Genomic DNA, 15,291 nt, shown 5'->3' on the forward strand with positions numbered 1-15,291 from the left:
TTTCTGAAATTGATTCGAAACGTTGGTCCTAAGAAGCACCCCAAGTTCATATAATAATTTAAAACACCAGACAAGGTTGGAAGATGTCAAAAAATGACCATGCAATAAGAATTTCTGGATTTTAAGATAAACACAAAAAGGGGACAACAAACTTGAACAATAATTTACCAAAAAAGAAGCCTCGTCAGAAAAAACTAATCATACCATGACACTTCTTGTAGAAAAAACCACAATTTGGAATTTTGAATCACAGAAAATGGACCTAAAATGATCAAGAAACAATTTCCCAAAATTTACCACAATTCCATTCCAAAAATGGCAAGAGACTGCATTCAATACTCACATAGGTAGTCACCTTACTAACATATGTTTGGAAAGTCTTGTCATCTTCCCATGGAGTTAGAGCACAAAGTCATATAGGCATTAAAAAGAAGAATTTGTATTGGGACATTGATTGAAGCAAATGATGAACCAAATAAATGAGCATGACGAGTTTGCCTAAAGGTGTATGAAAGTTCACCCTTGTACAAACAGAGAATGAAGAAATATCATGACCAAAAAATCAAAAAGTAAATATTTACACTCGGAGATTTGGCCCTTCTCTTCAACTAAAGGATGTGCTTATTTCCTATCAAGCTCAAGTCGAAGTAGATAGGAACATTTTGAGTGATTCAATACTTCCCATATGGTGCTCTTGAATTGGAAAAGAAAGATGGAAAGTAGTTCAAAGTGAATAGGAAATGAATCAAAGCGTATATAGGCACCGAGGATGAGATCAAAGTTGTGGAAGTATGGTCACTTGGTGAAATCTGAGTAACCAATGAGCATGCGTCATGTTGCAATGTTAAATCAAGCATTGCATGGGAGGCAACCCAAGATGTCTTAAATTCTTATTTCTTTATAATTTTTTCACTTTTTAAGATAGTATAGGTAACATGTAATACCCCGGGTGTTTGAAGGTTGAAATATGATATATGAAGGTTAAGCATTCCAAAAATGGTCTCGGTGGATTTTTAGCACACCTATATCAAAAGATAAACTTTTTAAGAAATTGCACAAAACAGTGAAATACGCGACAAGTCCTCTTCACCCACTTGCTCCCATACATTATAATTTTTCCTCGAGTCAAAATCTCATTCGCTCAAAATTAGCCTATATCGGAGCATATCTGCGTCGCAGACTTTGTGGGGTTTTTCTTCGAATCAAGTTTTAAGTGGGGATACTTTAGACATTTTTTTAATTGATAATTAATTAACCTAGATATTTTTAGGACCTAATTCGGCTCTATAAACTATCTTAAACCTCTAATTTCATTCATTATATCAGAATTCACCAATTCAATTATTTCTCTTTCCACAAAAGCTTTCAAGAACTCCATTGAAGACTTCCAAGAAATTCACTCAAGCTATCTATAAAAACTCTCAATGCTTACAAATTCTTTGGCCTTCTCACTCAAGGTATGTGGGTATTTGATCTTAGGGTACTTTCACCCATAGAGCCCAATAAATTCTTCTCTTTTCAATCAATTAAAGTATGTATTTTTATAGGTTTTATGATCTTCATTCCAATTGCATGAATTATAATTCTAATTATGATTATGAGTCTATTTTAATATAAATTGATGGTTATTACATTGAATTGAAGAGTTTTTCTATGAATTTTTACTAAATTGACCTTTAGGGTTCATGATATGAATTATGGGTACTTTCAATTATACTTTCAAATGATATTATCTTTATGAATTATGCATGGATTGACAGAAAGTATATGTTCATGCATGTTTTCAATCCAATTTTATAATTTTGCAAATCAGTTGATCATGTATTCATGTTCTACCTTAATTTCAATTATATGCTAAGATTATGAATTTTAATGTTCTACTCTAATTTCAATTATATGCTATGATCATGAATTTCAAGTATGTACGCAAGCTTTATGAAAGAGGGTGACTTAAGACCCTAATGATATTTTATAAAAAGAATTTGTAATGATAGAAGGACTACACCCACATTACATGAATCACATAATAATGAGCTATTCCTATGAACATGTTTATAAAGTGTGATTATGACAGGCTTGTAATTTATGACAAGTATGATTTAGAATTATGATATAATATGTATTCTTTGGGATATTGACTTAGAACCGAGAGGACTTTGAGGTGGGGCCTCGACATAAGCCATAATAGCAACCTCTAGTCCCTTAAACTATTTTTCCACTTAGGTTTGCCAATGTGGCCTAGCTAGTGGATCCACCCATACCACTTAATGATGATAATATTGGACAGAGTGTACCTTTTCAAGTAGCCTCCTCCCTTCTCGATGTGGGGATCATTGGATTCCATGTTATAGCTCGCATGGTCTTAATGTTGGTTATGGTTATCTCCCATTCTTGTGATGCTTTACAAGATTACATCTATCCTTTACTTTTAATGATACTTTTATGGCTTATTATGCATTGATCTTTCTTATGCCTAGATATGATTTCACTACTTCTTTTATCATGCTATTTGAAATGGTCATTTGCACAACATGGTTTTAATTATGCATTGCATTGTCTATATGCTTAGTACATTCGAACATACTAATGCATACTTTATTGCCTCCATTATACCACAATGTAGGGACGGACGCTCCATCTTATTCTTGTGGCTAGGCGATGATCCATTTGAGGAGTTGTGGTGAGTCCTCATGCTTCAAGGGAAAACCAACTCATTGTTTCTTTCATTGTCATTTCTAGACTACGTTAATGGTTAAAGACTATTCAATTTCATGTCATTACTTTCTTGAGGGATGAGCTAGGAACATGTCCTAGTCCCTACCTATGTAGTCATGTAGAGGCATGCTGGACATATTGTATAAGGAGTCTAAGTTGTCATGATTCTCTCTAGTTATGTCATATTATTGGACTTTTATGAATTTTCACTTATTGTTTACCTTATGTATACTTATGATATGCTAAGAGGTTTGGTTGGGTTTCTTCAGAAATCCTAATTGTAGTGTCACGGTTAGGCCCTAGTTTGGGTTGTGACATAATATTAGGGTTTGTGTCAATATAGAGTCAAGAAAAATAAAATGTAGGCCTAAATATGGGTACATCTCATAGACTTGATTCATAGAAGACAAATCTCAAAGCCCATAGAAGCTTTAAATCTACAAGTGCACTCTACAGATCATAGAAAATTCTAAGATCCGTCGACTCTAGTATGTTTCCTAAATTTTCTAAGCGTTAAAGTTAGTGTCGACACCTATAGATGGATCGTAAAAGTCATTACAATCTATAAATGGGCTTCATAAAATGCCCAGTTCTTTAAAATTGACTCAACATGCATTTTGGAGAAAATAAAAAGGCCCAACATTTTACCTTTTTTCCCCACTTTCAGTTAAACACTCAAACAACCAAAATCCCAAATCCTCATTGTCATCATCATCGTCTCTACAATTCAATCCCTCCAATTTTACCATCACCATCATCATCAATTCACCATCACCACTAAAATCCCTATTTTTTCCAAGTTACCAAATCACAGGACTTTACATAGTTAAATTCGTGGGCCAATGAAGTTTAAGGGAAAAGGGACGTGGTTGATTTTTCACAATACTCCCACCAACACTCCACACAGTAAGGTATTAATTCAACTCATTAAGTACCAATCTTTGATCTGGAATAACAAAAAAGTTTACTGAGGGTTAAGTTGAAATTGCAATTGGGAAATCAAAAACAAAATTGAACCAATGGATGTTGAGTTGTGAGTATTTGGGTGTCGTACTATAATAAGATTGTTATTGCATTTGATCGAGTTGAATGTTTGGTATGTTGAAGTTTGGGCACTAACATGGCTTCATGTCTATAGTAGTTTTCTATGAGTCATAGGTTATCCTACGACCCGTAGTTACCCTTTGTAGACTTTCCCCAAAGACTAGTAATTAAACTTCAAACATACCAAACATTACGAGTTCTCCTATGGGTCGTAGACTTTTCCACGGCCCAAAGTTTAGACATATAAATGGCAATTCAAACTAGTAGATCAATTTAAGACACCTAAGTTGTACGAACACTTTCTATGGGTCGTAGACTTTTCTACGGCTCATAGGAAGGTCTCATATAAACTAAAGTGTCCAAACTAGTAGCTAAGTTTTAGGAACATGAATTGCACAAGCACTTTCTATGGGTCGTACTATGACCCATAGAAAGATCTCGTACAATTCAAATTCCCAAACCAATAGTTCAAGGTATGAGTAACGATTTAACCTACAGTTCGTAGAAACTTGAACGAACCAAAGGGTCAACCAGTAACCTAACTTCCAGTAAGTCAAAAAATGTGTCCTACTTCCAACGATAGGATCCTATAGTTTTTAGAGTCTTCTACAAACTAGAGATACCCACTCGTAGGACCAAAAATAGATGTGTCAATTTAAATTATTATTTTTTTACTTTTATTTATTTTTTGAATTTCTTTCCTAGTCGTTGGGTACTAATATTCACTCTATAGGTACCATACCACAAAAACCAAACCCAAAATCTGGAGGAACATCGTCCATCCCATCTAAAAAAAGTTGTAACTCAGAAACTCAAGGCTCGACTACAAAATGAGCCGACTAATTGTCACGACCCAATCCTGCGGGCTATGACGGGTGCCCAAACTAGACACTCACATGTACCCCTGCTAAATATAAGTACACCTGCCTCTAGTTTGAGTTATAACATACAACCAGACAGCATAAGGCAACACAATGTATAAGACGATGAGGCTATCATAATATGTAGGGTCATTCCATAATGAACACACACGTGAGCCGACAAGGCTGCCACGACAAAGGGAATGACCCAAAACATAAGACATATAGGCACAATTGTACACCCATACATATACAACCCATATACATATCCACAGACCTCTAAGAGTAAGAACAATAACATAAGGCAGGATAAGGCCCCCGCCGTACCCGTGAACAAATAAATATATACATCGAGGGTTAGTGCCAAAATCTAGGCCCCAGCACAATGAAGCGCCTCTGAACTGCTAAGTAGGACTTTTACGTTGGCGGATCCCCAAAGTGTGTATCTATATCTGCAGGCATAAAATGCAGCCCCCCTAAGAAAGGGAGGTCAGTACAATATGTGTACTGAGTATGTAAAGCATAAAACACCATAAAGAGCGCACAGTTGACATAGGGATGCAGGGAACAAGTATAACAATTAATAAATCACTATACCTACATCTTGTAAAACGACGTTATGTATCTCAATTTCATATTTTGTACCCGGCCCATTGTAGGACTCAGTGTTACAAATGTATCATTATGCCATCATATGCGTATATATACCATACCCAGACTTTTATGGGACCCGGTTAGTAATCATGTCATCTTACCATCGTATACATATATCATACCCATCCCTTTATAGGACTCGGTCATACCCAGCCCTTTATGGGACTCGCTCATACCTGGCCCTTTATGGGACTCGGTCATACCCGTCTCTTTATGGGATTCGATCATACCCGGTCCTTTATGGGACTCGGTCACACCCGACCCTTTATGGGATTCGGTCATACCCAGCCCATTATGGGACTTGGTACCATAAACATTTCATCATAATATCATAACTAGTGTCAAAGACATATCAAGAGAGAAGAAGGGTAGCTTTACATACTTATGCCAAAAACATGTCATGAGAAAGAAGGTAGTTTCACATACTTATGCCAAAGACATGCCAAGAGAAAGAAGGTAGATTCACATACTTATGCTAAAGACATGCCAAGAGAAAGAAGGTAGCTTCACATATTTATTCCAAAGACATGCCAAGAGAAAGAAGGTAGCTTCACATACTTATGCCAAAGACATGCCAAGATAAGAAAGGGCTTCACATAACTCTTATGGATTATTCTTAACCACATTCGCCTCATCGTATTTTGAACCTATTTAACATGAAAGAAATACTAGGGTTAATAACCTTTCACTTTCCAATTTCCAAATCTACAACCAAGTATCCATAGGAATCATTTCCTTATCTATTTCCCTCGACTAGTTTATTACTAGTTTTGAAGTTATCGCAAATCGGGCAGCATCTCCCCTATAACTTGCCCTATATGACTACTATTATTAGAAGTCATATTAACAACCACAACCAGCATCCATATATACAATCACATCACTTCAACATTACTCAATACAACTCCAAACAACTAGCTCAAAACTACAATACCAAAATAGAGTTTTTAACCTTTATTTCGTAAAACCTTTAACAATACGAAACGGAGGGTCGTGTGGATGAAACCAGAAGTAACCACAACCCTTTTAGAACACATTCCATCCCTGTAACACTCCATCCAACCAGCTGCAACTGCAGCACCACAATCGCAATGCACTACTCGACTTCGGTTTAACTATAACGACTTCAATTTAGTTTGTTTCTAACGTCAAGCATCCTTATACAATTTTTCCAATTTAAGCCTCATTTAAGACATGTAATACTTCATAAAAACATCATAAACTCTAATTTGAAAGGAAAAACCTTACCTTGCCCGAAACTTGCCAAAACTCGCCTCGGAAGTTCTTTTAGCGCGGCTAAACATTTGTGGCTATTTGTTAACCTTTTGGTGATGATCCAAACCATAAATTTACATTAATAACACATTCATACCATAATGGTATACCTTAGATAATTAATTCATGAAACGAAATTGGAAAACTTACCTTTTTCTCCCCTTGGCCGCCACTATTTTCTCTCTAACTTTAGGGTTTCTTCTCTTCTTTCTTTCTCTAGAATTTTCTTAAATTTGTTGGAGATAAGGATGAATTTTTGATAATAATGATCATCCAACATATATATAGGCCACCTTAGGAGGTGACACATGTCAACCCCTAAGTGGTGACACATGTCAAGCCCTCATTAGGCCAACACACCACTTCCTTCAACCATGAGCTGCCATGTGGCATGTGGGGGCCCACCCCTTACTCTAGTTGCTGCCACATGGCACTCTCTTATGCTGATACATGTCACCTTTTTTCCCCCTCGTGGGTTTGTAATCTCGTCTTACTTTAGGAACCTATATAATCCTTGCTACGTAAGTTTGGTATGTACTCAAGTAGCTTAAGTATGTAAGATTTCCAAGTTGGTAGCTTACGTAAATAAGTCGAGTCCTACGACTCATTACTTGGCCTCTAAATCCTTTCGAATTCTTATAACCATATTTCCAATCTTCCTTAGTATGGGGTGTCACATTCTCCCTTCCTTAGAATTGTTTATTAGCGTTATAGATTATCCGACCATATGGTAACTTTTAAAAGCTCAAGAAGCTTTAAGAAGCTCAAAGAAACTTAAGAACCCTTATAGAAACTTAAGAACCTTTTAAGACTTAAGAATCTTAAGAAGCGTTCCAAGGTACAAAAGTACGGGGTATAATATCCTTCCCCCTTTTAGAACATTCATCCTCGAATGTAAACCAAAACCTTCCACAAGATCTGGTACAGACCATATGGAAAGTTTTTCTGTTCCATTACAACAACATATACTTTCATCGAGCAATCAATATCAGAGTTCCAAAGGTTGGGATTTCCTGTAGACACAGGGAATTGATACGGATACTTGTGATTCATTTCCTCTTCAGCTTCCTAGGTCACTTTTTCATGATTTTCATTTTGCCTCAACACCTTGACAGAAACTACGTCTTAACTCACAACTTCCTACTCCGCCGATCCAGGATGGCGATAGGTTGCTTTTCGTTAGTTCATATTCTTCCATGGTCCTTTGCTCAGATTTGGCTCTAATTTTCCTATTGCACGTTACATTACGTTACCATCTCTGAAATAATGTGCGAAGGCACTCAACTTGGCCCAAGATTTACCTTAGTGTTGTTTCTCTAGTCTTTAGGTTCTGCCTTGCCCTCTCCTCTTTTATCTTACAACCGGTATCGGGGTAGATCTTTAGTTCAACCACGACCATGTCTTTTTGGGTCATTTGATTTAATTTCCCTTTTTTATGCACCTATCCATTAGGGTCTATGCTAATGGTTCTCCGCACAGTCTCAGATATCATGGCTTCTATCCATTTATTGCTGGCCTTTAGCCCTTGCTAAATCGTGCCAGCATGGGATCTTGCTTGAAGTTTAAGCATTCCCATTAACATATGATAGTGTTAGTTGACTTCATCTCACACTTGTATTTCTCTTATCCACTTCCCCCTTTAGGGTGTACCCATGTCATCCTCTGTTCCTTTTCAATCATTTATATGCATATGATTACATTTGACATACTGCACCATATCTACACTTTCTGTTAGATCATTTATATTTTAGGTTGCCCCTGTAAGAAACTTTAATACAACCATGGGGTGCTTAGAATTCTTGATAACTAGTACCCAATCTAGTCCAAGTACTGGTACTCGAGTCATATAATTAATGTAGTAGTTTATCCAGAGCCACATTCCTTTCTTCCCCACCAGCAATTAGCTAGCGCTCATGATCGTTCAACTTCTCCATTCGAAAATACTTGTACCACAGTGACCCGGGTTTCTAGCTTTAATATAACACAATATTCATCCCAGTGGATACCACTTATTCCTTTTAATGGACTTGCAACGCACAATGATTTTGCAGAGCTACCCCTCTCCCCCCCTCATCCTTGAAGGCTCTTTATATTTTCCACGGCAGAATCACATATCCACAATACTTCTTTATATCTTATAAGTTTTTATCCTTTTTGGGTACCTAAGATTAACTTCCATTTTTTCTTGGTCCCATGTCAATTCCACTTTAATACTGGTCTTATCTTCTCTCCTTTTCATACTACACCTTCAGTTCGTAGCTATCCATTCCCTTTTTCGCCTGACATTCATACTTAATTGATTACGTCTATCTTAAGTGCTCCCTGTAGTAGTTCTTCTATTCTTCCAGTCCATGGCAATTTTTGTGCCCGAGGAGTTTCATGTTACCCCTATATCCTTGGGAAAATCATTCCTTATTATCACCGACCCTTCTGAATCCTTCTAGTATGTTATCCAATATATGAAACACATGACTCTAGACAACCCATAAGTTCATGTCTTCTATCCATAGGTTACTTCAATCGCTTAAGAACCAATAAAAGGTTACCATAAAGAATTCTCCGACCACTACTAGAAGGAAATTAAAATCCAATAAGCACCACAATACTTTTCAGTGCTTAATTCGTATGGTTTCCCTCTAGGTTCATTCTTGAGTCGTGAACAACTTATCTAATTCATCACTAATGGTTGGTGGTTCGGTGCCTTCCCACAAGAGTGGAAACCAATTGCTGGACACTTTTCCCTCCAATAGGAGTTTTCTTCCAAACTAAAACTTCCTAAATAAACATGCCCCCCCTTTTCCAACAGAACGGAGGGTACCCCTATAGCTATAATTCATCATAATAAGGTACTTAGTATCAACTTCCAGACCGTATGATGGACCTGTATCTCATTCCATTTTTATTCTTAAAAAATTTCGGCAAAGTTCCCTCTACATTCCTGTTATACCCCGTACTCTTGTACCTTGAAAGGTTCTTAAGCTTCTTAAGTTTCTTAAGCTTCTTAAGCTTTTTAAGTTTCTTGAAAGGTTCATAAGCTTCTTAGAAGTTACCGTGTGAGCTGGATAATCTATAACGCTACCAAAAAACTCTAAGGAAAGAAGAATGTGACACCCCATAGTAGGGAAGATTGGAAATATGGTTATAAGAATCCGGAAGAAGTTGGAGGACAAGAAATGATTCGTAGGAAAATACTTACGTACGTAAGCTACCTACTTGAAAATCTTACATATTCAAGCTACTTGAGTGCATACCAAGCTTACGTAGCAAGGATTATATAGATTCATAAAGTAAGACGAGATTACGAACCCATGAGGAGGAAAAGAGAGTGACACATGGCAGAATGAGGGAGTGACACATGGCAGCAGCTGAAGCAAGGGGGTGGGCCCCCACCTGCCACATGGCAGCCCCTAGTTGAAGGAGGGGGTGTGTTGTCCTTATGAGGGCTTGACACATGTCACCACTTAGGGGTTGACACATGTCACCCCCTAAAGTAGCCTATATATATAAGTTTTATGATCATCCTTATCCAACAATTCATTCTTATCTTCAAAATTCTAGAAAACTCTAGAGAAAAAAAGAAGAGAAAAAACTCTAGCTAGAAGAGAGAGAGACACGGTTTTGGGAGGAAAAAAAAGGTAAGTTCTCTGATTTTGTTCCATTAATTAGTTATCTATGGTATACCACGAAGGTATGAAGGTGTTAGTAATATCAATTTATGGCTTGGAGCAGCACCAAATGGACAACAAACAGCCACAAAGTTTTAGCCGCGCTAAAAGAACTTTCGAGGCGAGTTTTGGCGGGTTTCAGGCAAGGTAAGGTTTTCCCTTTCAAATTGAAGTTTATGATATGGTTATGAGTTATATTACATGTCTTAAATAAGGTTGTAAGTGTAAAAATTTCATAAGTATGCTTGACATTAGAAACAAACTAAATTAAAGTCGTTATAGTTAAATTGAAGTCGAGTAGTGTGTTATGATTGTGGTGTTGTGGTTGCAGCTGGTTTGGTTACGTGTTGCAGGGATGGAAGGTGTTTTAAAAAAGGTGTGGTTGATTCTTGGTTTAAACCACACAACCCTCCATTTTATATTGTTAAAGAGTTTTCGAAATAAAGGTTAAAAACTCTATTTTGGTATCGTAGTTTTAAGCGAGTTGTTTGGAGTTTGTATTGTGTAAAGTTGAAGTGATTTACTTGTAAATATACTGCTGGTTGTTTTTGATAGTATGGTTGTTGATATTTTGGCCAAGTTGAAATCTTGGGGATGTTGAAGTTATAGGGGAAATACTGCCCGATTTTTGGTAACTTCAGAGCTAGTAATAAGCTAGTCAAGGGAAATAGATAAGGAAATAATTCCTATGGATACATGGTTGTAGAGTTGGAAACTGGAAAGTGAAAGGTCATTAACCTTAGTATTACTTTCATGTTAAAAATGTTCAATAGACGACGAGGCGAACGTGTTAAGAGTAATCCGTAAGAGGTATGTAAAGCTTGTTCTTTCTCTTAGCATGTCGTTGGCATAAGTATGTAAAGCTTATTCTTTATCTTGGCATGTCATTGGCATAAGTATGTAAAGCTTATTCTTTTTCTTGGTATGTCATTTGCATAAGTATGTAAAGCTTATTCTTTCTCTTGGCATGTCATTGGCATAAGTATGTAAAGATTATTCTTTCTCTTGGCATGTCATTGGCATAAGTATACCTATCCTCCCTCTTCTTTTGACATGTCTTAATATAAGTATCACATGATGCAAGCTTTGGGGAGTATCCCATCAATAAAGCTTCGAGCAAGATTTATGAGTCTTACCAACTTCCTAATGTTAGAACTTCCATAATAATGGAGCTACGGCTGTCAAGCCTTCTAGATGATGGAGGGTAGTAAGTATATGAAGCTAACTCCTTTTTTTGGTATGTCTTAGCACAAGTATGAGATGGGTATAAAATTTGGGAGTAATTCTATTCTTAAAACTCCAAGTATGGTCCATAAGTCTTATTCACTTCTCGATGGTAGAACTCCTATACTAGTTGAGTTATTGCCTCTCAAGGCTTCTATGTGATGGAAAGTAGTAAGTACGTAAACTATCCTCTCTTATCGTTTGGCATATCCTAAAAGTAAGTGATATGTATAAAAGATGGGGTGATCTCATTCTTAAGTTCCGAATAGGATTCTTGTCTCTTACTCATTTTCTGATGTTAATGCTCTTATGGTAGTTTAACTACTACCCTCGAGCCTTCTATATGTAAAACAGGAATTGGCGTGTGGAAGTCCATATGCTCACAAATGCTATAGTGACTCATTTCCTTACTTTGATAAGCTCCTATTCCTAAGGACTCTATGATGACTAATGCCTCTGATTTCATAAGCCGTTTGGCATTACTTTATAAATGCCTATGATTCCTAAGACTCTAGTTGATATGACCCCTAATGACACTTAGAGGGCACTTGGGATAAGTACCATTCTGAACCTCAAAGGATAGTCCAGTATGATCATTTTATTGAGTCTCAAATGATAATAGAATGATTATGACATCGAGTCCCATTAAAGGTTGGGTACGGTATATGATGATTATGACACCGAGTCCCATAAAGGGTCGGGTAAAATATATGATGATTATTACACTGAGTCCCATAAAGGGCTGGGTATGGTATATGATGATTATAACACTGAGTCTCATAAAGGGTCGGGTATGGTATAAGATGATATGATGACACCGAATCCCATAAAGAGCCATGTATGGTATATGATAATGTGATGACACCGAGTCCCATAAAGGGTCGGGTATGGTATATATATGCAATGATATAATATGATGATGTGGTACTGAGGTATAATATATGATTATGGCCCCAGGCCCCATAATGGGCAGGGTGCGATATATGATAACGATGTGCACAATTTGTCTCATCGGACATAGGTACAGTGCCTTATTGAGTATCATATTGTTTCCTAGATTTCTACTTCAGATGTGACTTCATTTATTAAATGTTATACTTTATATACTCAGTACATATATCGTACTGACCTCCCTTTCCTTGGGGGGGCTACATTTCATGCCCGCAAGTTAAGGTACTTATTTCGGAGATCCGCCGCTTAGGCTTTCCGCTCAGCTGTTTTAGAAGTGCTCCATTGTTCCAAAGCCTAGCCTTTTGGGAAAAGATCTAGTGATATATGTATTTATCCAAGGGTACGATGGGGCCCTATCCCGTTATATATTACTGTTGATATTCTTAGAGGTCTGTAGACATATGTGGGGGTGTGTGTAAATATGATCCAGCCATATGTGGATCAACTGTACTAGTGCGACTTATGTTTCAGAACATCCCTTTCCCAATGGCATCCTTGTCGGCTTGCATGACATGATGAAAATAAAGAGGTTATACGCAGATGAATTTGCTATCACCCTCTGGATTCTTGTGTATAGTTCTTATAGTTGGAAATTTTGTATACGTGGGTCCAGGTCGGACCCTAGTCATAGCCTACGGAGTTGGGTCATGATAGAATTGGTATTAGAACGGTCTTTTCTTTGAGTGTCTACAGACCGTGTCTAGTACAGTCTTGTTTATCGGTGTATTGTGCACCATATCTATAAATAGGAGACTACAGGATATTTAGGATGTTACATTTCTTTCATATCTAAAATCGTGCAATAGATCCGAGGCATAGGAAAACTCCTTATATTAACCTTGGATGTTAACAAAAGGATGACAGCCACGGAAGGAAGTGTCTGATGATATTGGAAGTCACAAGGCACGCAGGTAAGCAAAGGAACAAAAGATATCTGTTGGGTAAGGTATTGAAGTAGAACTGAAATGTAAAGTTGTAAATTGAAAGGAAGAGTAGACAGGAAAGTGTAATAGGGGAAGTTCCAGTGGACGTACGAGGTAAGTCCATTTTCATACTGTTGATTGTAGGCGCCCTGTGTGGCTGCGATATGATATGATATGATACATATATATGTATCTTTATACATGTTGGCCCTGTGAGGCACTGTTGGTATTTTCTGCGTACAGGTTTGAGATTGTAAGAAATACAGAGGGAACTCTGCCCAAATATTCCTAGAAATAAAAAGAGAATAAGATACAGGGCTGTAGTATGTCTTAAAAGGTCGTGCCCATAATAATGATGAGATTTGGCTAAACCAAGAGTATGGCTGACCTCGAGAAATAAGTTAATTACTGAATTGATGGCAATAGAAACTAGGAGGTCGATATTGATATGGTAAACCAAAGTTGGAAAAGACTTGTGACCCTAGGGAGATGATTTAGAGAATATTGGTAGTTTTGGATAGAACGATATATTAAGGCCCCGACGGAATTGATACACAAGGATAAACTATGATGAACTATATTTAAAAGGAGTAACAGCATGATTAAGACAAGAGTGCAAGGGAAACAAAATTGTGACGGATATAAAGTATTAATAGGATAGCTTGGGAGATATTAAGGTTAAGAATAGCTAAGAAGGGTAAGTAACCTATAGTAAGGATCATGAAAAAAGTTAAAAAGTGTTATACTATGGGTGGAATATGAACAGGATATGATATGAATATAACAAGGATTGTTATGAAAATAAGTAAAGCCTAGTGAGAAAGTGGCTAGTGATAGGACATGATCCTTGTAATAAGAATATAAGGGTAAGTGTGAAACGTAAAAGTGGACTAGGGAACAAATAAGAAAGACATATCAGGTTCCGTAAGGAAAGTTGCAAATAAAGATTATGCGATAACGGAAATGATAGCGAGCACAAGGAAAGAAAGAGTAACCAAAAGGAGTAAGGAAGAAGAAAGCGAGATAATAGTGTAACAATAGGTCATGACATGTGTAGCCAAAGATACAAATGCTAAAAGTGATGAAACTATGAAAGACCAAGCTGTTGAAGGATGAGCAACAAATAGAATGGGTGTTAGGGAATGATTGGTATGATACGAATAAAGATGGATGGAAAGAATACATTTTGGAAATAAGAAAAAGGATTATGTGGAAGTAATGTGTTCCGAATAATACAGAGGTAGTATAAGATCCCTCTTGTGCAGAATAAAATATAGACATAGACAGGATAAATGATAAGAGAAATCTACGGAAGCACCCAAGATAGATATGATTAAATGAATGTAGATACGGAACGAAAGGGGAACATACAATATGAACTTAAAAGTGCAATACGACTACATGGTTATAAGGTAAGGCCCTGATTGAGGCGAACTTGGTAGGTTCTTGAGAAACTTAAAAGCCGGTGTTGGGTACAAGTAAGGGCAAGGGGTATAAGGTACAAAGGGGTGGTACATGCACACAACGTCGCCCTGACAATAGTGGAATCCTTAAGAGACAAAGACGGTAAACTTAAGGAATAAATGGTGCAATATACATTCATCCCAAGAAACAAAGGATATAGGCTGGGATAAAGCTACTCTTGCAAGAGAACCTTGGACAATTATCGTCGGAATATAATATTTCCTAATTGAAATTGGAACGACTAAAACTGCTAATTAACTTTTGATAAAGATAAGTGAAGTGTGACCCTGGATGAGTTGTTCCATGGGTCACATTACACAAGTATAGATTAATAGATAAGATATCGCACTATGTATGGAAAGGTTCTCGTCGCTTCGTGACTTAGTCAAGGTTTCATACGTACAAAATCAAGTTATAAAGGATGAAGAAATAGATGGACATGATACGGTACCAAGCAGATTAGGAAAAGAGATTGGATGAGTTTTGAGATTTGACAAAGGTAGAAGTACCCCCCCC

The sequence above is a fragment of the Solanum dulcamara genome, chromosome 4 (genome assembly GCF_947179165.1).
Source record: "Solanum dulcamara chromosome 4, daSolDulc1.2, whole genome shotgun sequence".
NCBI classification, from domain to species: Eukaryota; Viridiplantae; Streptophyta; class Magnoliopsida; order Solanales; family Solanaceae; genus Solanum; species Solanum dulcamara.